Below are 23,513 nucleotides of genomic sequence, written 5' to 3'. Positions count from 1 at the left end.
ATCAATGGGTTACGTGACTTTGCCAAGATTTTGAATTTAGTCCAAATTGTCCTAAAAATATATTGATCATAATGTAATATTATTCGAAACGCGATTACCAGTTGAGGTCTCAAGAAATTAGTTTTTTTTCGTCTTTCTTTGGACACGAAACATAAAATTGAGAGCGTCGAATGTATGTTCTCCGATCGTCGCCACATTTTGTGAGTAAAAAACCAAACAAATATTGATTGAAAAAAATATAGGCATAACCAAATATGTACTTCTTAAAAAAATACAAATAAAAAATCTTTAATAAATACAAAAAGTTCTAAGGTTCCCTTTCAGGAAACAAATCGGAAATTAGGCGCCATTAGTTATCTAATCAATCAATCAAATCTTTAACAACTTACCAGATATTTTCGTATCTCAACTCTTCAGCCAATCTTCCCCTCTACAAGTAAACAACTTGTAACTTGGTCATTCTTATTGCGTCTTCCATACAAACAAGGAAGCCATACTAAACTAAGGCGTTAAATAATAGGTCAGAACGAGCGCACAAAAGATTGTCATTTGCCTATTGGTGGAGCCGACAGTGTTAAATCGGTGACCTCCCTCCCCCGCTTCCGTCTGAATGGCCACACATAGCACAAAGCACAAAGAATAGAACCGATTTGACGAATTATAATGATACCTAATAGACTTAAATCACGATAGAAAGTCCACGCCTAGCAAGCAGCCGATATAAAATCACGATTTCTAAACAAAACCCACTGCCCGGCTTTTGTTTAAGGTTTTGTTTTGGAAGCTAACCAAGAACCTTGGTGTTTCTTCTGCATTTGTATAGGATAAGAGTGATAGGTTGATATTTGGAGAAGCAGAGTCTAGTTTAGGATATTTCCAATCCTTAGCCACAAAGACTTTATGAAGATCTAGCATACAATCAAATCTGTGACATTAAAATGCCTTCAAAACAAAACATGCCGCTACACGATGAGCTTTTATTTTTATTTGAGTTTTAATATTTATGACTTTATGATCATATAAGAAGTCATATAATTTTTAGGTTAGTTAAAAAGTAGGAAAGTTTCACAAGTCAAATCTATTCCATGTTTTTTTTGTACAACAAAGGGTTGCTATTATGAAATTTGAAGAGTAACAATGATAAGGGAAAAGCCGAGAAAATATGAAGGTTAAGCGTTTGCTCTTGACTGAGAACGATGCACAATGGGTTGGAATCAATGCAGAGCACAGACATATGAATATTAATAGACGAGAAGTTAAGGACGAGGGGTTAAAACAAGAGTTGCGGAACGCAGAGAGGAAAGCTGACTGTGATTCGTCAATAAATCAATCTGACAGTAAATAGGCATCTCGCATTATAATATCACCATTTAGTTCTTAAAAGTAAAATCTGCTTTTGAATGAATAGACATTTTTACATGGGAGCGCAAATTACTCGCCACGTTATGAACAAATTTGCGAAGTCCAAATTCGGCAAAATAAATTTCTTCTATTTTCAGAGTCGAATATTTCGTTTATGTATTTAGTTAAGAAACTTTTATAAATGTTCATAATTTACTTCCGAGCAACCAACCAGCTTTGTGTTTCGCGTCCAGACGTATCTCGATGTGATAGTATATGTTTCTACAACTGATCCATATTATACGATGTGAATATGCTTAAAATAAAGTAAAATAATGCTTATATATGGAATGTAATACGACAATTGGGTTTATTCTCTTTTCACATCTATTTTTACAAGTTTTCATAGCACAAGTCACCATTTTGCCGTGTTATTTCGTAAAATGAACCGATGATGCCTCGAACATAGTTCGCACAAGAATGATGACGTCACGTTTTCTAAATTCACTTGAGGCCATACGCGAGTACAGCCGGCTCCAATGGAACCGGTATGGGGAGTGGGGAATAATAAGCTTTTAATCACTTAGGGCAGGTCTACTAATATTCATATGTCTATGATGCAGAGTTTCAAGTCACAATTAGAAGAAAAAAATGTGTATCTAGCCAATGGTTGGTACTAAAAAGTCGCAATTATTAGGAGTGACCAAGTCATGGCTGTTATAAAAATATTCAGGAGTTTCTGTTCTCCTGTTCTACTCCCGTGTGTGGTTTTGCACAGCCAAATATCGCGAGGGGTAACAGAAACCCTTTCAGAAAATCGGGAAACCTAAATATATTAAGTAATAGGTCAAAGCTATAAATGGAGATCGGTGGGGGCAATTCCGCACATTGCAAGAAGATGAATTGATTGGATACAAAAAGATTGAAATAATTGATTCAAATAACCAGAATAACAGGTTAAGAAAAAGTCAAAAAATACCGAAGTAATGTCATTGTGAAGTTCATCAGAAGTAGATCAGTTGACCAAATCTTCTAAGCTTCTTATTTCCCACTTATACGCTAATTGCTACGTAATTCTGTCTCTCACGAAAATCTTAGCGAAAGTCGATTATAAAATAAGATAATATTATGTACACATCAGTAATAGTAGAAGAGGTTCAAATAAGAGAGGTTCTAGAGTGCGGAAGTTTTTTTTAATGAAATTTTGATGAAGTGTGCACGACTTGTGTCGGTAATGCGAGCAAAAACCCGTCATTATGGATGTCTAACATTTCTTTTTTATTGCTAGTTGCGTAAATTATTGTTTATAGTGAATTACGATAATGCACTGGTATAAGGTGATGGGTGATTTTTTTAAAGAATATTTAAGATGAGTCGGATCGGATATTGTTCCTTTTAAAAAATCGGTTTGCAATGGACCCGTCGAGATAGGGATGTCTGGAATTTTGGAAGCACTTGGAAAACGGGAATAAAATGAATGAATGAATCTTAGATAATTAAAAGATAACAGTTTATTTTTAAATTTAAAATAAAGTGCACAGAGAAAAATGAATATTGCTGATTTATTAAAAATCTCTTCAAATTATTCGTAATTCGGTTAAAAACGGCATTTGAGGCCGTTTCCTGATAAATTTTTAGTAAATAACTAATATATCGGAACACGTGTTCATGCAACTGCATTAGCCTTGATAATAATATAATGATGAAATGCGGAAATATTAGGTTTTTCAACACGTGTTTCGGCACCGTAATAAAACATTCGTATTTTACTAAAAGTTTATTCGGAAACCTATCAATTCATTCGTTAAGGGTCTGCAATCCCTTTTTTAACCGGATTACGAATAATTTTAAGAGATTCTTAATAAATTAGCAATATTCAATATTAGTAATTTTTCTCCGTATGGAATTTTGGAAGCATCATAGACTTGGAATGAAATGAATTAATGAAACTTAGATAATTATAAAATCACAATTTGATGTTATTTTTTAAATAATGATTGTAGTTTGTATGAACAGGTCATTAAGACTTCAGAAAAACAGTGGTTAAAATGGTACATTTGAGCGTAATTTCAAAGGTATAAGGAATATCCATTGTTCATCCACTGAAATTATATCAAAAGAATGTCTTATAATAATATGCAAAACACTCGAAAAACGAGTGATTTTAAAACTCGTTTTCCATCTTCCGCTAATCAGCACTAGATCGTCAACTTGAAAAAAAGCCTCGTCTTTACATAATTTGACAGAAATCTTCACAGATTTAGCGAATAGATTAATAAAAACCGGAATATTACTTCAACTTTTTTTCAACGTGCATAATTTGAAAGGAATGTTATCTCTGACTAAACTGTTTTACAGCCGTGTTTTTTACCTTGATCTCACCGCATAAACATTAACCAATTCTGTCATTTCATTTCACAAAAAGAAGCCAGATACAAATAGGTTAAATTAATAATTAAGTAAAGCTTTCTAAACGTAGGTCAGAATATCCACCTACAATGATTAGGCACAATAGATTATTTTAAAAGATTCCTCCTAAGAAAATTAAAATTAATAAAACTTCTAAGAAAATTAAAAATAATGGTACATGAAATATTTTAATATTTTTAAAATGTTGAAAAAGGCATAGAGCTTACCTCTAGACAGTAATTTAGAGTTCTAAACACTAGATATAACATAGTAAAATCATGCTTTCTAATAGAAATATCCACTCTACACTTATGCTACATATGAAAAATCAAGGGATTGACTTGCCAACATGAAAACTCACATTTTTTCACAGAATTAAAAATTACATTTTTCAAATAAGAACTAAAAATAATCATCTTTCAAAATATACTATACAGAGATACTTACCTAGGTAAAAATTAGTTATATTGCTTATTATTGGATATCTAAGCAAAACTACATTATCTCAGTTTGGCGGGAGTGTTAAATAAGGATATTGTAAACTGAGCGTAGCGAAGTCCTGTTTCAACTCTACGATTTGGCATTTCATCAAATTTTAGCAAATTAATCAAATTTTTAAAAAGTAGATTTTATTAGATTAAATAGTTACGTTACGGTTCTGGTTTCAGATGGTGGCCGTTTTAACCTATCCTGCGCTGCGGTAGCCGATAGGCACGATTAAAAAATCATTTCTCTGGATGTGTGTGGTAGGATGGGAAAAATACTTGTATGGTAGACTACATAATATTTTTATAAAAAAATTCAAACACATTATCTGGTAAGAAGGTACAGTTAACAAAAACATAATTTTAAGTTATTACCAAAACAGAATCAGCTGGCGCACGACGATAATTTAGCATCGTCACGCGAAGTTCAGTGTAAATCATTTTTTTCAAATTTGAAATCTCCGTGTTTATTAATTAAGTAGGTAAGTATTTAAGTACCTACTTACAAAACTTGAGATTTCAGAGGAAAATATGGTTCCGATTTAAAAGAAGATAAAATTAGAAACATACCTTTTTGGACGCGAGGTTTTGAGAGAAATTGAATAACATTTCCTGAGCCTACAAATAAATAATGTCAAACCGCAGAGCGGTCGTTTTCTACGAAAAATATTGATAAAACATAATTTTTATAATAAATATCGGTGGACAATGTGGAAAATAATGTCAATGTAAACTTTTGGATAGTTCATATGAAAAATAATAATAAAGAAAGAAAAATGAATCGAAAGGTTAAAATTTTTGTAAAAGGTTACATTTCTATAAGAATTCTCACGTTTTCCTAGTAATGTAATGTAACATACATTCTTTATTGCATTTACTCTTATTATGAATTTGTTGGTTGTTCTCAGGCCTTGCGGTAATTTAGTTTTTACACAACCTTAACCCGCTACCGTCAACGGAAATATTTAATGTTGAAATAACAAGATCCAAGAAAGTGAGAAAAAACGAGCACGATTTAAAAAAAAACATTTAATATAATAAGTAGGAACCAGTAACCACACGTATTTTATAGAACCTCGTTCCATATGATAAAACATCAACAAGTCATCTGCTAGATTCGATAAAGACAAACATCAACAAGTCATCTGCTAGATTCGATAAAGACAAACATCTTAATTCAGCCGGGCAGTTTCCGATATAAGTTATCAATCAATACGGTGTTTATACAAAGTAGAAATTAAAATATTCAAATCGATTGAACTATGTGAGAAGTTTTTTTTACATTAAACCCACACAGAAGACCCAGAGAAAAATAATTTCTTGCCATCTTTGGGATGATGTTTAAAGGGTCTTTTAAGGAAATGAAGGAGAGAAGGTTCTAGGAAGGAAAAAGGAATGAGGGGTCAGTGTGTCCTGGAGTAACATACATACGAATTCATCTCTCCCACAGCTGGTGATTGGCTACACGATGGGCGACAAGAGAGATGTCAAAGTGTCTCCTTCAACCGGCCTTCCCTCCTTCCCACACGGAGAAAACTTACTGATATCAAATTTTACTAATTTATTTCAAATCTGTTCAAATTATTCGTATTCCGGTTGAAAACGGGACTGCAGGCCTTTAACGAATGAATTGACAGGTTTTCAACAAACTATAAGTAAAAAACGAATGTGTTAAGATGTCGGAAGAAGTATTCATAAAAATTCTAATATTTTCGCATTTCGTTATTATATTTATTAGGATAAACGCAGCTGCATTAACACGTGTTCCGATATATTCTAAATGTGCCAATAGTTTTTTTAAGAAATAGCCTGCCATCACGTTTTTAATAGGATTTTAATAAATCAGCAATGCTAATTTTTATCTGTGCAATCCGGCCCAAAATATAGATAAACCTCACCCCGTGTGATTTTTCTGTGATTTACTTAGATCTTTGATTGAATCTTAGAATTAGTAACACTTTCATAAGAATTTGTTTGCTTGTGCTGTGGAGGTGGAGGGTTAAGACTTAACCGGCTGAAAAAATCTACAAAATGACGGATTTTGATGCAAATTACCCAATTCAATCTTTATGACGAGTAATGACATTGTGAACTTCAATCACCCGCAGAATCTTGCCTTACCAAGAAATAAGGAAAAATCCCTAGTACACGAAGTAATAAATAGGTACCTACTGGATTACTGTGGGAGTGTATAGTATGCGGGTGGCGAATGCAAGAATAAAACACAAGCAGTTTATCTTTCGTATAATTAATTATAGGGGACATTATTTTATATTTGTTCATCGCCATCATTTGAGTTACAGCCCCTGGGAAGACTTGATTGACTAGGAAAGCCTACACTCCTACCGGTCTTCTGCTGTATCTTTATACCCAAGGGTGCTTGTTGACTTGCACACCATCCTGCTGGCGTATTAGGGGTGGTACAGAGATATAAAAAATCTCAAGGAATGTAATTATCTCTTCGTCCCTTGATGGCTTCGTGAATTTGAATTGCAATATGTACACAATTATCCCAGATAAACATTGTTACTAATAAGATCTGACAGTTAGGAGAATGCTAAACGAGATAATTGCAGTTTAGGAGCTTATAACCGTATTAGAGGACATATAAAACGATGAAATGGTCACATCAGACGTCAGGTACTAAATTAATCTAAATTTCGAAGGGTACTACAAAACCTGCATTTTCAGTATAAATTTCACCATTTTCTGTTCAAATTTGATGTTTTCTGTTCCATAACTAAAAATTTAATTGGATAAATTTCTCTTTAACTTTTGAAGGTTATATCCAGTTAATAATAATAATAATACTTGGATGACTTGTATAGCGCCGTTTTTGTGCAAAAACACCTCAAGGGCGCTGTACAAACTTATAATACATTTCTACAGTGATCTATGTTATTACTTAACTATTTATGGAGAAAATATACAGTGCAATACTTACCTGGTAGGTCACTTGAGATTAACACTTAATTAACATTATCTAATTGTTTATTGGCGAAATTTAGATACAGGATTTAGGACTTAATTGAAAAATTGAATATAACTGGACTTTCTCTTAGGAATGGTATATTTAATTTAAGGGTACGACAGCTTAAAAAGGTAAGTTTTTAGTTTAGACCTGAATTCTGTTTGACTTGTTATGGATCTTAGTTCCGGAGGGAGTTTATTCCAAGCCTTCGGCCCAGATACTCCGAAAGCGCGATCACCAAACTTAGTATTTGGCTTGCGCTTAGGTTATATCAGTCTGCCTACAGCTGATGATGTTGCTGATCTAAGAGTTGACTGCCTCAGACCAGTGTTTTCCGGGACGCATAGTTCAGAGATGTAGGGTGGGGCCATTTCATTGATGGATTTAAACACCATCCAGCACAGTTTGTACTGGATTCTTTCAGGGCACTTGAGCCAGTGAAGGTTACGAAGGTGTTCTGAAATGTGCGAATATTTTGAAACCCCGGTTATGAGCCGTGCTGCTGCATTAAACACTGATTGAAGTTTGTCAATTTGATATTTTGGAAGGCTGGCATAAATGCCGTTGCAGTAATCGAGACGTGAGACTACGTAAGAGTTGATGAGTAGTTTTGTTGCTTCTGAAGGAAGGTTTCTTCGGACAGACGTGAGTTGTCTTAGGTGAAAAAAACCGGTGCTTACAGTCCTATTTATTTGACTTTTAAACGAAAAGTCTGAATCTAAATTGACACAGAGTTATACCCATCAATGTAATATATAATTGAAGAAGAAGATTATACTAACAAGTCTCAACGAAACATGAAACAGAACAAGACACAGAAAATTAAAAAAATAACGGTCTCAACAGGGAATCGAACCCAGGATCTCTGTATTTCCGAGACAACGTCAGATAATTTTGAAATATGAGATCGACAGCTATACCGTCTAATAATTAGGTACCAATAGTCGAGTGGATAAAGACTTTGTGCCGGTAAGATAGAGAAACTGGGTTCGAATCCCATTTGAGAGCGTTATCTTCTCATTTTCTGTTTCATGTTTCTTTTAGATTTGTTAGTACCTACTATCTTCTTCTTCAATAAAAAAATATTTATTCAATTAAATTTCAATCTAACAATTTATTTGTTTCCCATTTTTTTTTGGGTGTACATAATTTTCCGGTTCGGTTTGCAGGGTTCCGTTGGGGGGAATAAAAAAGGCGATTTACAAAACAAATCGGTGTACTGCAATACTTTTTCATATATTTGTATATATGATGTATCGTAACATTTTTACAAGAATTTGATCGCTAGTGTGGAGGGTCTCTAACCGCTTAACCACAGCGGTCACCTATCCTGTGCAACATAACCTCACTAGTTATGCAATCATCAAATACATTTGCATCATCTGATTGCAATAACGCGTGTTCTCACGACAATGTCGTCACACTTTTACTAAAGAATAATAATGCACAACCGAGTGTCTGAACTGTACATGGGATTATTCATTATCTCAGACAAAGGCGATCTTACTGTAACGCTGGTCTTGCTAACGGTATAATTAAAATTATAATTAATATTGTTACTTGTTTCTGCTGCGGTTGGTTAGTTAATATTATTATCTTAATTTGTTCTTAACAATGGCATTAGTATTTTTATTCTCACAATATGGAGTTTTATTGTTAGCTTTTGAAATGAAATTAAAACAATAAACGAAATCATTATGTTAATGATAAGATGTAGATTTCGATCGATTGACCTGTTTGTTTTTTATTTGTAAAGAGATCAAAGATTATTATAGGTGCAGATTTTCTTCTTCGAAAGCCGAAAATCCAAATAATTAACTTTCCGAATATAATAAAGATTATTATCTACTATAATATCAGTTAGATTGAGAGGTAAACAAATTTAAATAGCAGACGGGGATTCGGGATTTCAGCTTATAAACCAAAACTCGAACCGCAATACAAAATTCAAATTCCAAAAACATCAGCCAAAATTTGTGTTTCAATGCTACAAATTAAAAAAAAAACCTGTAAAAAACAAAGTTTATTTTTAAAATCTCTAAATAGTATAAAATTAAGTCGCTTTTTGTGTCTGTCTGTTCTAAACTACGCTACAGATTTTAATACGGTTTTCACTATCGTTTAGATAATTTCTTCCGAAAGGTTTATATATATAATAAATGCATATTATATTTATAAAAAGTATAGAAAAGTCGACGTTTTGTAATCAAGTGAAAAAATATATTTTCGTCCGCTTGCATTGCTAACTCTGGCTAAACCTTAGAAGATACAACAAAATGTACAACGCATCATTAAAAAGGCCTACAGTAAAGTCCGCGGTGGTATCTCCTAAGGATAACCCACGGTAATCACAGACATATGAATATTAATAGACGAGAAGATAATGGCGAGGGGTAAAATCAACTGTTGAAGAACGAAGGGAGTGAAGCTGACTGTGATTCGTCAATAAATCAATCTGACAGTAAATAGGCATCTCGCACTATGATATCACCATTTAGTTCTTAAAAGTAAAATCTGCTTTTGAATGAATAGACATTTTTACATGGGAGCGCAAATTACTCGCCACGTTATGAACAAATTTGCAAAGTCCAAATTCGGCAAAAAAAAATTCTTCTATTTTCAGAGTCGAATATTTTGTTTCCTTATTGAGTCAAGACACTTTACGAATGTTCATAATTTACTTACCCCAGTAAACAGCACATCCCTGATTCTTGTGCACGCGGCTTTGTGTGTCGCGTCCATCGCGTGATAGTATATGTTTCTAAAACTGATCCATATTATACGATGTGAATCAGCTTACAAAAAAATAAAATAATGCTTACCTATGGAATGTAATACGACAATTGGGTTTATTCTCTTTTTCACTTCTATTTTTACCAGTTTTCATAGCGCTAGCCATCATTTTGCCGTGTTATTTCGTAAAATGAACCGATGATGCCTCGACCATGGTTCGCACAAGAATGATGACGTCACGTTTTCTAAATTCATGGGAGGCCATACGCGAGCCCAGCCGGCTCCAATGGAACCGGTATGGGGAGTGGGGAATAATACGCTTTTAATCACTTAGGGCAGGTCTACTAATATTCATATTTTTTTTTTTTTTTTTTATATTTACTCCACACAGGAGGCCCTGAAGAAAATAATTTCCCTCAGGGCCTATGTCATCTTTGGGGATGCTGTGTGGAGGGTCTTTTTGTGGAGAGGAAGGAGTGAACATGGGTCTTGAAGAGTCCCATGTTGTAGGAGGGAGGAAACACAGAGGCCGGCAGTTCGTTCCACAGCCGAGCTGTTGAACTTAAGAACGAATCATAGAAGCGACCCGTTCTCATGTGACAAGTGTCAACTGTGTACAAATGTTGGGCGCGCGTTTGGCGTGTATCCCGACTACGCACCGGTGCCGAAGGGATCAATGACGCTAGTTCCTCAGAGCATCTTCCATTGTAATACCGATAGAACAAGGACAGCATACCTACCTGACGCCTGTGCTCTAAAGATTGCAGTCCGTTTGTTAAGATTGGGGAATCTATCAAACGTATATGTCTATGACGGTAATCCATTTTTATCTTTTACATATATTAAGTGTTATGTTGACCAATAAAGTATTAATTCTTATCCAATTTAATATGTTAGTTATGTTGAGCATTTAACGTATATTAAAATTGCCCTTCACAACATATAATTTAAACCAATATCTTAGAAAATATCGCAATTTAAAAAATCACTTGCATCAAAACTATTTGCCGCAAGCGCAAAAGCCGCCGCGGCGAGTACCTATCATTGTTGCCATAACAAGTATATCGGAGCTCTCCGTGTTGGGTTGTTTATTGACAATATTATTTTGTTTTCTAGGATAAAGCACAAGTTATTCTTATTTTAGTGTTGTTATTTTGTGAATATTATTAATATTCATATAAATTAATTTTGTTATTTATCGTTTATTTTCCTGACAGTTTTCTATTTAAATTATGTCTCGAAAACGTAGTAGTTTGAATACAGGTCGTAGTACAAGGAATGCAAAAAGAATGGCGAAAACGAAGAAGAAAGGGAAATCCGTCTGTCAAATAGCAGAGAAAGTATTTCTTCGCGAAGAGATGGAACTAAAAATTAAAGGTGGGTACCGATCAAGCTACGTTCAGCATACAAAAAAATACAATAATATATTTTCAGACGCCGATATTTTCCACTTGTCCTTGTTACAGTTTGCTAAATACATATTGGAGAAAATTAAATTATTAATTACGTACCCTCTCCCCCTGCTGTGTGCAATATATCTGAGATATCTCAGTTATTTTTTACTATGGTGTGTATGATATCTCAGTTATTTTGAATTATTGAAGAGAATATTAGCGATTTCTAAACGAAAATCTGAAACAGAAAAATCAGAAAAGGATACGGTCACATCTAGGACTCGAACCCAGGACCCTTGTCTTTCCGGGACACCGCTCTACCACTGAGCTAATAAAAAAATAAAATAAGATAGGTTTATCTAAAAAGACGCTGTCTAGATTGCATTTAGTTCGGGTTGAATCTTGCGATCATACATAAAGATAGTTGCCAATAAAAATGTGCTGTGAAAAAATGAAGACAATGTTGGTAGTTCTTATTCGAATTATGATACAGTTAAAAGTGACCGAGGGGGATAGGGTCCCATTAGCTCAGTGGTAGAGCGGTGTCCCGGAAAGACAAGGGTCCTGGGTTCGAGTCCTAATTCAAATATATGTATTTAAAAAAATATCAAAATACCTTAGAGATTGGATCAGTATCTGATGACACGTAAAATTAAAAGATAATCAATAGTAAAATTCAAATTTAAATTTAAAATTCATAGTTTGTCGACTCCTTTGTTAGGTTACTAGTCATGACTTGCATTACCTAATAATTGGATAATTTATATAGCGCCGTTTTTGTGAAAAATGACCTCAAGAGCGCTGTACAATTTATTATGAGTTCCTGATCTCTATCTAATTTTATTATTTACAAACAGATACAGAAAAACAAACTTTACCTGGTAAGTCATTTCAGATAAACACACTTTGCACGCAGAGGACACTAGTAAAAACACTGGACATTGATATTTTACTATTTATAGAAGATCAGTGGCAAAAGCAGAGTTGATATTGCTTATAAGACTAGAATTTAGGGCTCATCGGGACTGGAACTAGTACCAGGGCCGGCCCAATGTCGGCGCAATTGGAGCAGTCCGCTCCGGACGCCGATTTGCGACATCTAACACATCGCCCTTGAGATTATTTTTCATAAAAACGGCGCTACGTATAAATAAAAATTAGATTACAGTCACGTGGTCGTCTGCCTAGGCGTCTATTGGTTTTGACAAGGGAAACCAAAATTTTGTTCCAAAACCTGCGCCAGGCGTCGTTTGGCTCTGACTAGTACTGTACTCTTTAGGACTAGTACTGCACGTTTAGGAGAATTGATCAATTTCCCTAATCAATCAAGCACGAGTCAGCTAGGTTGAATCTCAAAAACATCTCACGATTCACACATGACTACTGCTAGAAACATTTACAGGCGCGTCTGTTTATTTAGTTTTTTTCATATTCGTGTGAGGTCACTCAAACCACTGTCGTTTCTGTTACTAATGAAATGATGAATATTATATATTGACCGGGCACGGAGAAAAATTAGTATTGCCAACAGCATTTATGAAGAATCTTTCAAATTATTGGTAATCCGGTTAAAAATGGAATTGCAGGCATTTAACGGTATGAATGAATTTTCAGGTTTCCTGATAAACTTTTATTAAATTTCGAATACATTATGATGATGTCGAAACACGTGTTCGAACACATTATCCTTGGGGGGATCAGATACTCGTATTTTATTTGTTCAAGAATGGCAAATAATACGGATTTACTGCTTTCATTGATGTACGTTCAAGGAAGGCCAAATAATAATAACGGTTAGAATAATAAATAAACTCATTTAAAATAATCACTTTGTTTGATACTTTTAATTTGATTACTAATAGTTCTGTGAACAGTAGACTTCGCGTTCAAAAAAGGAATTTATAATTTTCTCTTATTTAATAAATCAACAGGAAAATTTCCTCTGAAATCGTAAGTTGTGTAATTAGGTACTTAAATATACACCTACTAATACCTAATTATAAACCGTATATTTTATGTGACATTTCTTTATTTCAAATAAGGAATTATACAAATTATCCAAAAAAATGTCAGTGACAATCCTTTTTTCGAACTTTATTCAGGCAGGTAGGTATTATAATATTGAAAAAATGTGAATAAGAAAATTCAAATAAACATGACGATTTCCCATTAGAAAAAAGAATCTTTGCTGAAACATTAAAACGGCCACCGTCTTGAAACGGAATGTACAAACACATTTACAGACGAAATGCAAAACAGTCGATTTAAAACAGGACTAAGTCAACTATGAATTCTTATTAATAATAATATTTTTTTAATATTATGAAAAGGCGCCAATTTTCACGCTTCTCTTAGCGCCATTTAGCTAAGGCTGGGCCGATTTTTTAATATGAATATTTCATAAGAATCCCAACTGCCCGGAGCCAGTGCGACTAAGTCATTCCTAATTGGGGTATATTGTGAGGCTGAAGGGAGTGCACGGACAAAACTTACTGATATGAAATATTATTAATTTTTAAACATCTGCTCAAATTATTCATTTTCCTGTTAAAAACGGGACTAGAGGGCTTTAACGAATGATTTCACAAATTTCGCAACCAACTATAAGTAAAGAACGTGTATATTATGAGGAAGTCGTAACACATGTTCTTCAAAATAATACTATTTTCGCATCTCGTGCATTGTATTTATGCGGACAAGGCCAACTGCGTTGAACACGTTTTCAGATATATTCTGAATGACTAATATTTTATTGGGACATGGTAATTTAGACACATTTTTAACAGTATCTTGATAAAAAAGTGGGTGTGTCAAGCCTACGCAAGACAGAAGTGAAACTTTTAGTATTCCTCTCTCTATTTTCATTTCATCATCTCTATTTTCTCTCTTAGGTTAGTTTGAAAATTAGAGGTTAAATAATTCAACGACGAAGCATGGATTTGCTTTTTCTAATATTTTCTTATAGATGAATGACGTTCGATTAATGTATAGTTCCAAAAATTTTCAATTTATTCACAAGTATACAATATTACATAAATAACAATATTACAATTAAAAATTACAAAGAAATTACAATGACAATGATGTGTTCATCACCTCTATCTCGTCACTACTCATTTTTAACACTGAAATTCTGTACCAAACCGTATGAACCACAATCAATTACGTATTTCACTCGTATTACACTCACGACGCAGTATACTAACCAAGCAGCTGATGCTTGGCGTGGCGCAGTTCGCTGGTGTCTGAGAGAGAGGAAAGAAGAGAAGAGAGAGAACGTTCGTGAGCGGCTCCCCCACCTCAACAAGCGCATATGGTGAGAGAGGGACAGTGAACGGTGAGCGGTGGTGGGGGTACCCGCATTTTCGTGTCGATCCTGACTCGGTTTTACTCCGTCCCCGAAAATCCATTACGCGCCTAAAGAAGTTTCACTTCAAAAAGCCGTACTCGTTTTTTTCCGTGTGGAGAGGAAGACAGAGGAAATGATAAGGAGGTAGGGAAGTGGAAAATTGGGAAGTAGGGGAGGGTGGGGCGTGTTGTGACTAAATTACAAAACTGAGTGTAGTAGAAAAATCTTTAATGAAATCAAAGGTTTGACATTTTAATGGAAACAAATAACTCTTTGGCTACATTATTTTGGTATTATTAACCTTGTTAACATACCAATAAAGTGACAAAATATTATTTTACAAAATATGGGAATTGGCTCAACACGCCCCACCCGTGGGGCTAGTTGAGACGGGGGTGGGGCGTGTTGAGACGAACAAATAATTAAGTAAAAGCATTAGGTAGGTACGAAATAAAATTGGTAAAAACGAAAGTCCCGATAATATATTATTATCAGTTAAATAAAAGTGGTTTTAGTATACCTCTAATGTAATAAAAAAATAAAAACATTTAAAATAAATCTCAGTCAGTCAAGCAAAAGTCGCAGATGAAGTCAGGAATGTATTCATCCACTCCGGCACATAACTCATGACACCATTTATGACATTTTATGCACCTCACCCATCTTTCACCAGAAATATCATTAGAATAGGGGTTACGACAAAATATACATTGCTCTTCTTCGTTTGCATCGCTGTCGTCAGTTTCCATAAGTGGTAGCTCCTCTTCAGTTTCACTGGATGATGTGGACACCAAAATTTGTTTTTTTACGTCTAAAATATTTTTTTTATGTAGTTCTGTTTTTGACACCACCTTTGTTTTATTGGGTGCTTGTTTTTTTTAGTTAGTTTTGTATATACGCTTTTTTTATTTTTTTTCTCTTTCTTTTCCTTTCTTAGTTTGTCTTCTAATTCTATTTTTTTCTTTGTAGGGGTGTCCGTTAAAATTGCGCACGTAAGTTTTTTACGATTTGGAAAGTTCTTTCTTGGTTGAGCTTTGGGTAATGGTCGGGTTTAATGGTTCCGCTAGTTGATGGTTGAGGGTCCAACAATTTTTCTTTAATTTCTGCATTCGTTAGGTCTTGCAATGGTGTTCTTGTGAGATCAGCAGCAGAGGAGTCTGTCATAGGCACCTCAGCACGATTTGTAACTTCCGATGGAAGAAAGTCTTCATCTGTGAAAATATCCCTATTAAACGGGAAAATTCCACTTGAATTAAATCCTGCCATTATATTATTTGGCGTGATAGCAAGCGGAAGAGTTTTTTTGATAATGCCAGGCAGATAATATATTGTCATGGTCCGCCCTGGATGTTCTTTCATCCAACCATCCGCACCATTATTAAAGTATCGTTTAAAAGGCCCATAGACCGACCTGTCTAGGGGCTGCAACTTGTGCGTTGTGTGAGGTGGGAATGATAATAGATGTACACCATTGTCTTTGCAGTAGTTTAATACTGCTATCGATAAATGGGATGAAAGGTTGTCAAGAAGTAGCAAAACGGGCTTTTCTTTGGTACGTCGAATTTGCTTTGTAAAGTGCTGGATGAAAAGTAAAAAGCTCTCCTCTGTTATCCAACCACTTGGATGAGCAGCTCCAATACATCCAGGTGGTCTATCAGTAATGAACTGATTTTTAAAATACTTTCGTGGAAATACTAAGAGTGGTGGAACAGAATTTCCACTAGCACTAACTGCATCGTAATGAGCGTGCCTCTTTCTGCTGATGTTACTGGTCCAACTTGCCGTGCCCCTTTCACAGCTAATATTGGCTTCTGCACTGTCGTTACACCTGTTTCATTCCAAATATCTTGGCATTCAAACTTAAACCTATCAAGAATATTAGATAGGTTATCATAAAATAAACCCACATTGTGCTTATTAAAGCTAGTGGCACGACTTAAACTCGTGGCTTCTGGTGCACGGATAGACAAATTCGCATTCCTTTTCATAAAGCTGATTAACCAATCTTTTGTAGCACTTGGAGTTTTCTTCCAATTTTCCGGAATTTTCGTTACATTTTGGAACGCATACTCATACGCAAGCTTTTTTGCATCAGTTGTATTAAGCCCATAATAAACTTTGCTGCATTTTGCGATGTAATCTGCAAGTTCTTTTTCCTGTGCATGAGTAAGAACTTGACCAGGATTGGAAAATCCCACCTTACAATTTGTAAGATGACTAGCTTTTTTCCTTTCGATGAACCGCTTTAGTGTCATATGATTAATTCCAAAAGAGACTGCAGCTTTTCGAAGTGACACGTTTGTAGTAATGATTTCAGCTGCAGCTTGTTCATAAACGTTTTCTGGAATTTCCCCTCTATTCGTCTTTTTTTATATTTTCGGACCATTTTGCAAGACTGAAAAAAAATTACAAATAGGCACAAAAAGGAAATGTATCTAGGTAATAATGGTACATATATACATTCATAATATGTTAAAAAAATACGCCTGTTTACATAACACATATTGTATTAATGCATATTTTATATAAACGTAAAAAAAACTAAATTCTAGCGGCGAGTTATGTCTGCCTCAACTCGCCCCCGCCTTGATGTAACAACTCGCCCCACCCGACGATTTTACATAAAAATGGCCATGCAAGTAAACATACTTGACGTACGCATTTCATTTATAACTAATAACACATTCAAAAGATACAGTTTGTGGAGAAAAAACATATAACGACCTACCGAGTGTTAGCAGGTTGGCAGACGACTTCGAAAATTTCTTGGAAAAGTTCGTTTAGCACTTAAAAATCTTACTTTGTCGTATAACTTTAATTCTATCGACCACACGGCACCACCATTTTGACAGAAACTGGCGGTACGGGGTTCACACGAAACGGCGCGATGCGAGCGCAGCTAAGTCAACTAGCGGGAATTTTAAACGCGATGTCTCAACACGCCCCCGTCTCAACACGCCCCACCCTCCCCTACATGGCCAATTATTTTACAAGCAATAATTATTCGCCTGAAACACTCATCCACATTGAAAAATCTCCTGATGAAAGATACATGACGCCAACGGGACTCGAACCCGTTGTCCCTTCTATTTCCGGTCGACAGCTCTGACCACTGAGCTATGGCGGCTTAAAACAAGCAGTCATTGTTGAATGAAACACTAGTATATATTGAATTATTTCGCGGATAAGAGATAAGCCGCCATAGCTCAGTGGTCAGAGCTGTCGACCGGAAATCGAAGGGACACGGGTTCGAGTCCCGTTGGCGTCATCTATCTTTTATCAGGAGATTTTTCAATGTGGATGAGTGTTTCAGGCGAATAATTATTGCTTGTAAAATAATTGTTACCCTTTGTGCTATGCATAAAAAATCTTGTCTTAAACATTAGTTTACCAAAAAAAATAATAATTAAGTACCTGGCCATTTAGATGTGGTCACGTGGTCACCAAACATTCAAGCAACGTTCCGAATACACTCACCATGATCGTTACTGTAACAACCAAATTACACGGGTGTTCAATTCATGTCAAAAGTGTATTTTTTACGAAGATGCGAACTTAAATCTCACACTATTCAAGTTCAGACACCGGATACACCTCATCGAATCTACCGTCTGATTTCATTAATAGTCCGGTCAGGTAACAGGAAAGATGGCAGTAAAAAAATATACATTATGCAAGTGAAGTGGTGGGAAAGTGACCGGGAGAAATGACCACCATAAGTAGCAAATGTCGTAATGGGTCGCTTCCGTTTCCCGTTGCCCATATTTGTAATAATTCTTAATACTAATACTCCTATATTTGATATAATAATGGCGAGACGAGTTCACTAACCGAGGAAAATAATAATTCATCAATAACAATAGCAACACCTACGTGTCTCTTTATGTAAGATTTATTTTAAGTACTAAAAACGACAAAAAGGAAACAGTAAACGGATACATACATATAATCCTGTTAAAAAGGTGACAGCAACTTCCTGATAAAATATTAGTCATCCAGAATATATCGAGAATACGTGTTCTTTTCCTAATAGATATCATGACGGATTACGACGAATCACTATGTCAATATCAATATCAGTATTTGAAGGAACAAGTGTTCCGACATCCTCATAAAACATTCGCTTTTAACAAATGTTTTGCTAGGAACTCTTTCAATTCATTCGTTATAGGCGTCAGTCTTATTTAATTTTAACAGGAACAGGTATAATTTGACAAGATAGTTAAATTAACAGTATATCGTAACTGTAACTGTAACAGTGTTTCGTAACAAGTTCTGTTATTATATCATTATAGGCTAGTTGCTAGAACTGAAATAAAAACAGAACTTGAAAAAAATCTTTCAAAGTACTTGAAAATGAAAGTTGATGAATTGTTCAAATTCTCCGAAACAACCCGTCCTAAGTTTTCTCCGTGTAGTAGGTACATAACTTTTTGTTGTTGATTAATTGAATACCACACACCGGAGCAAGTGGGACTATGCCATCACGAACTAAGGTGTGTTGTAGGGTTTGAGGGAGTGGGGAAGGGTAAGAGATGGATCTTTAGATCTGGTCACCAAACATGGTCACAGCCATTTCACACGATGTTCCCATTCTGAACGGAACTCTTTCACAAATGATTTGCTTAAAGTGTTCTACCACCGCGCAATAATAAATTCAAATAATGAAAAAGAATATACAAACCAAAAAATTTATAGGTAGGTACCGCAATCAAGAAAATAGTTTGGAAATAAGAGAAACAGCGCATGGGTATCATAATATCGTCAGGTCGTAATCAACAGATAATAATAATTTATGTAGTTTTTAAATTACGAGCATAACGCAGATCTATCTATCTATTCAAGAATCGGAATCAGAGATGAGTAAGTTCATAATACGACGAAGTATGAAGAGAAGAGCGTATGCAGGACACAGCTGTGTGGCGTTCCACCATCTCTGCCTACCCAGTAAAATAGCACCAAGGTCAGTTTAATACTTACAGCTTAGGCGGTTTTGATTCAATCTAAATCCGTGATTTAGACAAATTTATATTCCACCAAAAGTCCACAATTTGAACTACACAATATGTTATAACAAGTACTTATAGACACGAAGTTTCGGCTACGGTTTAGAACAAAGATATTAGAAGAACGAGATATGCTATGTTGGCCGCCGGACCGTGGCCGGAGTACTACCTAATTAGGGTACTTTGAACGGTATCGGGACGTGTACGCACAGAAATCTGTTCTATGTATTAGTGCGGATACCTTAGCGCAAGCGAAGGTGTGCAGTAGTATTGGTGAACAAAACCGGCGACACTCGGCAAAACAATTCCACTCAGTACGAACTGCGCATAGCACATCTCGTTCTTCTAATATCTTTGGTTTAGAATGAAGCAATCCTGCCTTAAGAGTTGTTATTTTGAATAGCCAGCTATTTCGGTAGATGTTACTATTGAAGCTGTCATTTTTTGACATTTGACAAGTAGAAACTACGCAATTAATAAAAATGGAACGATACATGCTTGTGAATCAAATGCAAATCATCTTGAGTGATGAGGCCCATTTCCACCTCGGTGGCTTCGTCAACAAGCAAAATTGTCGCATCTGGGGCTCGGAAAACCCAAGAGTTATTGTTGAAAAGCCTCTCTATCCTCAACGTGTGACTGTTTGGTGCGGTTTATGGTCCGGCGGAGTCATTGGACCTTACTTTTTCGAAAATGAGGCTGAAGCAACAGTTACGGTGAATGGATTGCGCTATCGAGAGATGATTAATGATTTTTTATGGCTGGAATTGGATGGTATTGATCTGTACAACGTTTACATTCAACAAGACGGCGCTACGTGCAACACAAGCAACGAAACCATTGATCTTTTACGATTGAATATCAAAATAACACCTCTTATTGGAAAACCCTGCTCTAAACCTCAAAACAGGGAAGCAATGGAAACCAATAAAGAAAAACTATCGAAAAAATCGATTTTCTTTTTTTCATTAACCCCACTCAGCAATAAAATAATTTCCCTCAGGGCCTATGTCATATTTTGGGATGCTGTATGGAAGGTATTTTTTAAGGAAAGGAAGTTCTGTGAAGGTAAAGGGTATGAGGATTGGATAGCAATCTAGGGATCAGTGTATCCAGGAGTGACGGACACGAATATATCCCTCTCACTGCGGCGTAAGGCGATAGGTCGAGAGTCCCCCGAGAGTTGGTGGGCTGGTGCATCCTGAACACACCTCAGCTGAACCCGGGCACCCCTGCCAAGTCACCAAACGTAGCGAACCACTTTGGGTGACTTATAGCAGAGGTGTTGGTTATCCAATAAATAGTACTCAAACCCACATCTCAAATTCATTGATTAAATTGCCTAATTATCTGGACGTTGCAGATATTTATTCAATCAATATCTGAATCAGATTACATATAAAGTTCTATCTCACATAAACGAATGACCTTTTATAGAAAGAGTAATTAAGATGTTACGGGTGATGTAAGAAGGAGGAAGTATATTAGTAGATGATTGGTGAGACGATTAAGGACGGGAAGGAGAGGTGGAACCGATTAAGAAACGAGAATAGTGTAACTGTTATGTGAAAATGTTGCTCGATAAACTGATTGCTAAAATGGACACATGTATTACCTATCTGACTTTGGAGTTACGTTGAGCGAAACGGGAAAGATAGGTATTTAACTTGGCATTTTTAAAACTAAAAAATGCCTCATTATATTTGAAAGTCAACTAGTTTCGGACATGACCATGCCCGGGGCACTATAACAACTGTAAGTAGGATCTGCTTGAAATTGTTAGGTTGGTTATGGAACCAAGCAGTAATTGTTGATTAAAGTACTAGTACATTTTGAATTATTTGGCGGGTTGAAAATAAGCCGACGTGGCTCAGTGGTTCAGAGCGTCTAACCCAGTCATACTCAACCTGCGGCCCGCGGGCCGCATGCGGCCCGCCGAGCTATTTTGTGCGGCCCTCCATACATTTAATATCAGGAACATGATTTACAAAATCTGGCATTCTATATCACGTTAATTTGAGATTAATTGCGACTTTGACGTACAGACGTTGAAACTCGAAGAGGATAGTATAAGTATAATATACTATCTATATAATATAATATTCTATAAGAGTGTTGCTACTGCACACCATAACTGCACACGCTAAAAAACAAAAATTTGACAGACAAATATGCGCGCAAATAATTTTGCCCGTGGCAACACATAAAATTTTGACAGTTCTAAAGTTAAATGGTTACCAGTGTTACTACCAACGAAGACTATAATATAATATGATATAATATTTTTCGCGGCCGGAAATTTTCATTTTGAATTTTTGTGTGGGGAATTATTATGTTTTACAGAAATTCTCTAACAACCCCCCCCCCCCCATGGATTTCGAATAATAAAAAGGGGGATCAAGCTCACACCGTTGGCAACACTGACCAGTATAGTGTTGCGGCCCGCGTAGCTTTACAAACATATGAATGTGGCCCGCAGAAGAAAAAGGTTGAGTATCACTGGTCTAACCGGACATCAGGAGGCGCGGGTTCAATTCCCGTCGGCGGCATTTATTTTTACTCGGGAGATATTTTCAATTTGTATTGATATTACAGGCGACTACTTAAGACAAGCCCTAGTCAACTAAAAAGTGGTCCACAGCAAAGTTACAAATTATAAAAATAAATAGTAAGACCCATTTCAGACATATTTAATCAATAAAATATTTATTTTACACAATGAGGTGAAAGGAAAAACTATTACAAAAGTGTACCTACCACAAATAAGTATTATTTTTGGTATGAACACGTTTAATTATTATATTCGGAGTATTGTATTTCTTATTAACGTTTTTCGTATAAAAAAAAAATTAAACACAAAAAACTAAAAACATGGCGTTCGTCTTAATTTATTTTACAATTAAGGGGATGACAGATTACGCTATAATTTCAATGCGTTTTATATAACTCCATATTGCTCGCCGTACAATCCCATAAAGACCTGTCATACCTAAAAAGATGTGTAATAAGTGTGGACGTGGCGAAGATACGCGCCGTGATCTGGTGATATTTGAAAATTATGCGAACCCCTCTCATGTCTACGGCAGGAGAGAGAGAGACAATTTAAGGAGTCATGTGTCAAAGTGACATATCCCATACAAAGAAATGATATTCGGCGGCAGTTCCCCAATTGATCTTACCCCCTCTCATGACGAAGATTATAGCGTAGAATTTAACCCTAACATATAATATGTATATGCCACGCTCAAATTATGCGCGCGTAATATAACGTAATGTGTCTAAGGCTTTAAATTGACATTTCAAAGCTTCTTAGCTCACGATGAAAATTACGATAAATTGACGAAAAATTAAAATGTTTAAAGTGAATATGCGATTAATTTTTCACATAAATCATCACCATGTCATTAACACGTTGATTTTCCACCCATTCATCAACACTAACTAAACGAACATTAAATCATTATGTCGTTACTTCTGCATTTGTCATTATCCCGTAAAGCGTGGCATGTCTTGGTACGCCAACAGAAATATTATTATTCTATCTTTTTATGCTTGTCATTCGGTTCCTTTGTAGAGGAGTGAAGTCAATTTTCATTGGTGCAGAATTGTGGTGATTATTACTATCCATACATCTTCGGACATTGGCCAAATCTAAACATTATAATTTTGATGTTCTGTATTAAATATCATAATTTTCAATTTCATTAAACAGATAATTCCTACAGATATTAAATAAAACGGTTGTCGTCAATTCACATAACGATGGCCTACTTCTATGAGGAGACAAGTAAAAAAAATGCCGATTTTGAGTTAGGACGGGCTGTT

General features: G+C 35.5%; 2 protein-coding genes across 3 annotated transcripts in view; both read right to left on the bottom strand.

Annotated features, from left to right (window-relative positions):
- The window catches only part of Cad87A (cadherin 87A), a 135,583-nt gene that overhangs the window by 47,849 nt on the left and 64,221 nt on the right, over window positions 1-23,513 (bottom strand). The window lies entirely within an intron of this gene.
- Window positions 19,794-23,513, bottom strand: part of Lsd-2 (Lipid storage droplet-2) — a 91,848-nt gene continuing 88,128 nt past the window's right edge. The window contains exon 6 of the transcript XR_016303163.1: window positions 19,794-19,998. The gene's annotated coding sequence lies outside the window, so the exon portion shown is untranslated. The remainder of the gene's footprint in view (window positions 19,999-23,513) is intronic.

Source organism: Hesperophylax consimilis, chromosome 14 (genome assembly GCF_061612785.1).
Source record: "Hesperophylax consimilis isolate HC1 chromosome 14, BYU_Hcon_1.0, whole genome shotgun sequence".
In the NCBI taxonomy this organism is placed as follows: Eukaryota; Metazoa; Arthropoda; class Insecta; order Trichoptera; family Limnephilidae; genus Hesperophylax; species Hesperophylax consimilis.
This window is presented reverse-complemented; position numbering and strand designations above follow the sequence as displayed.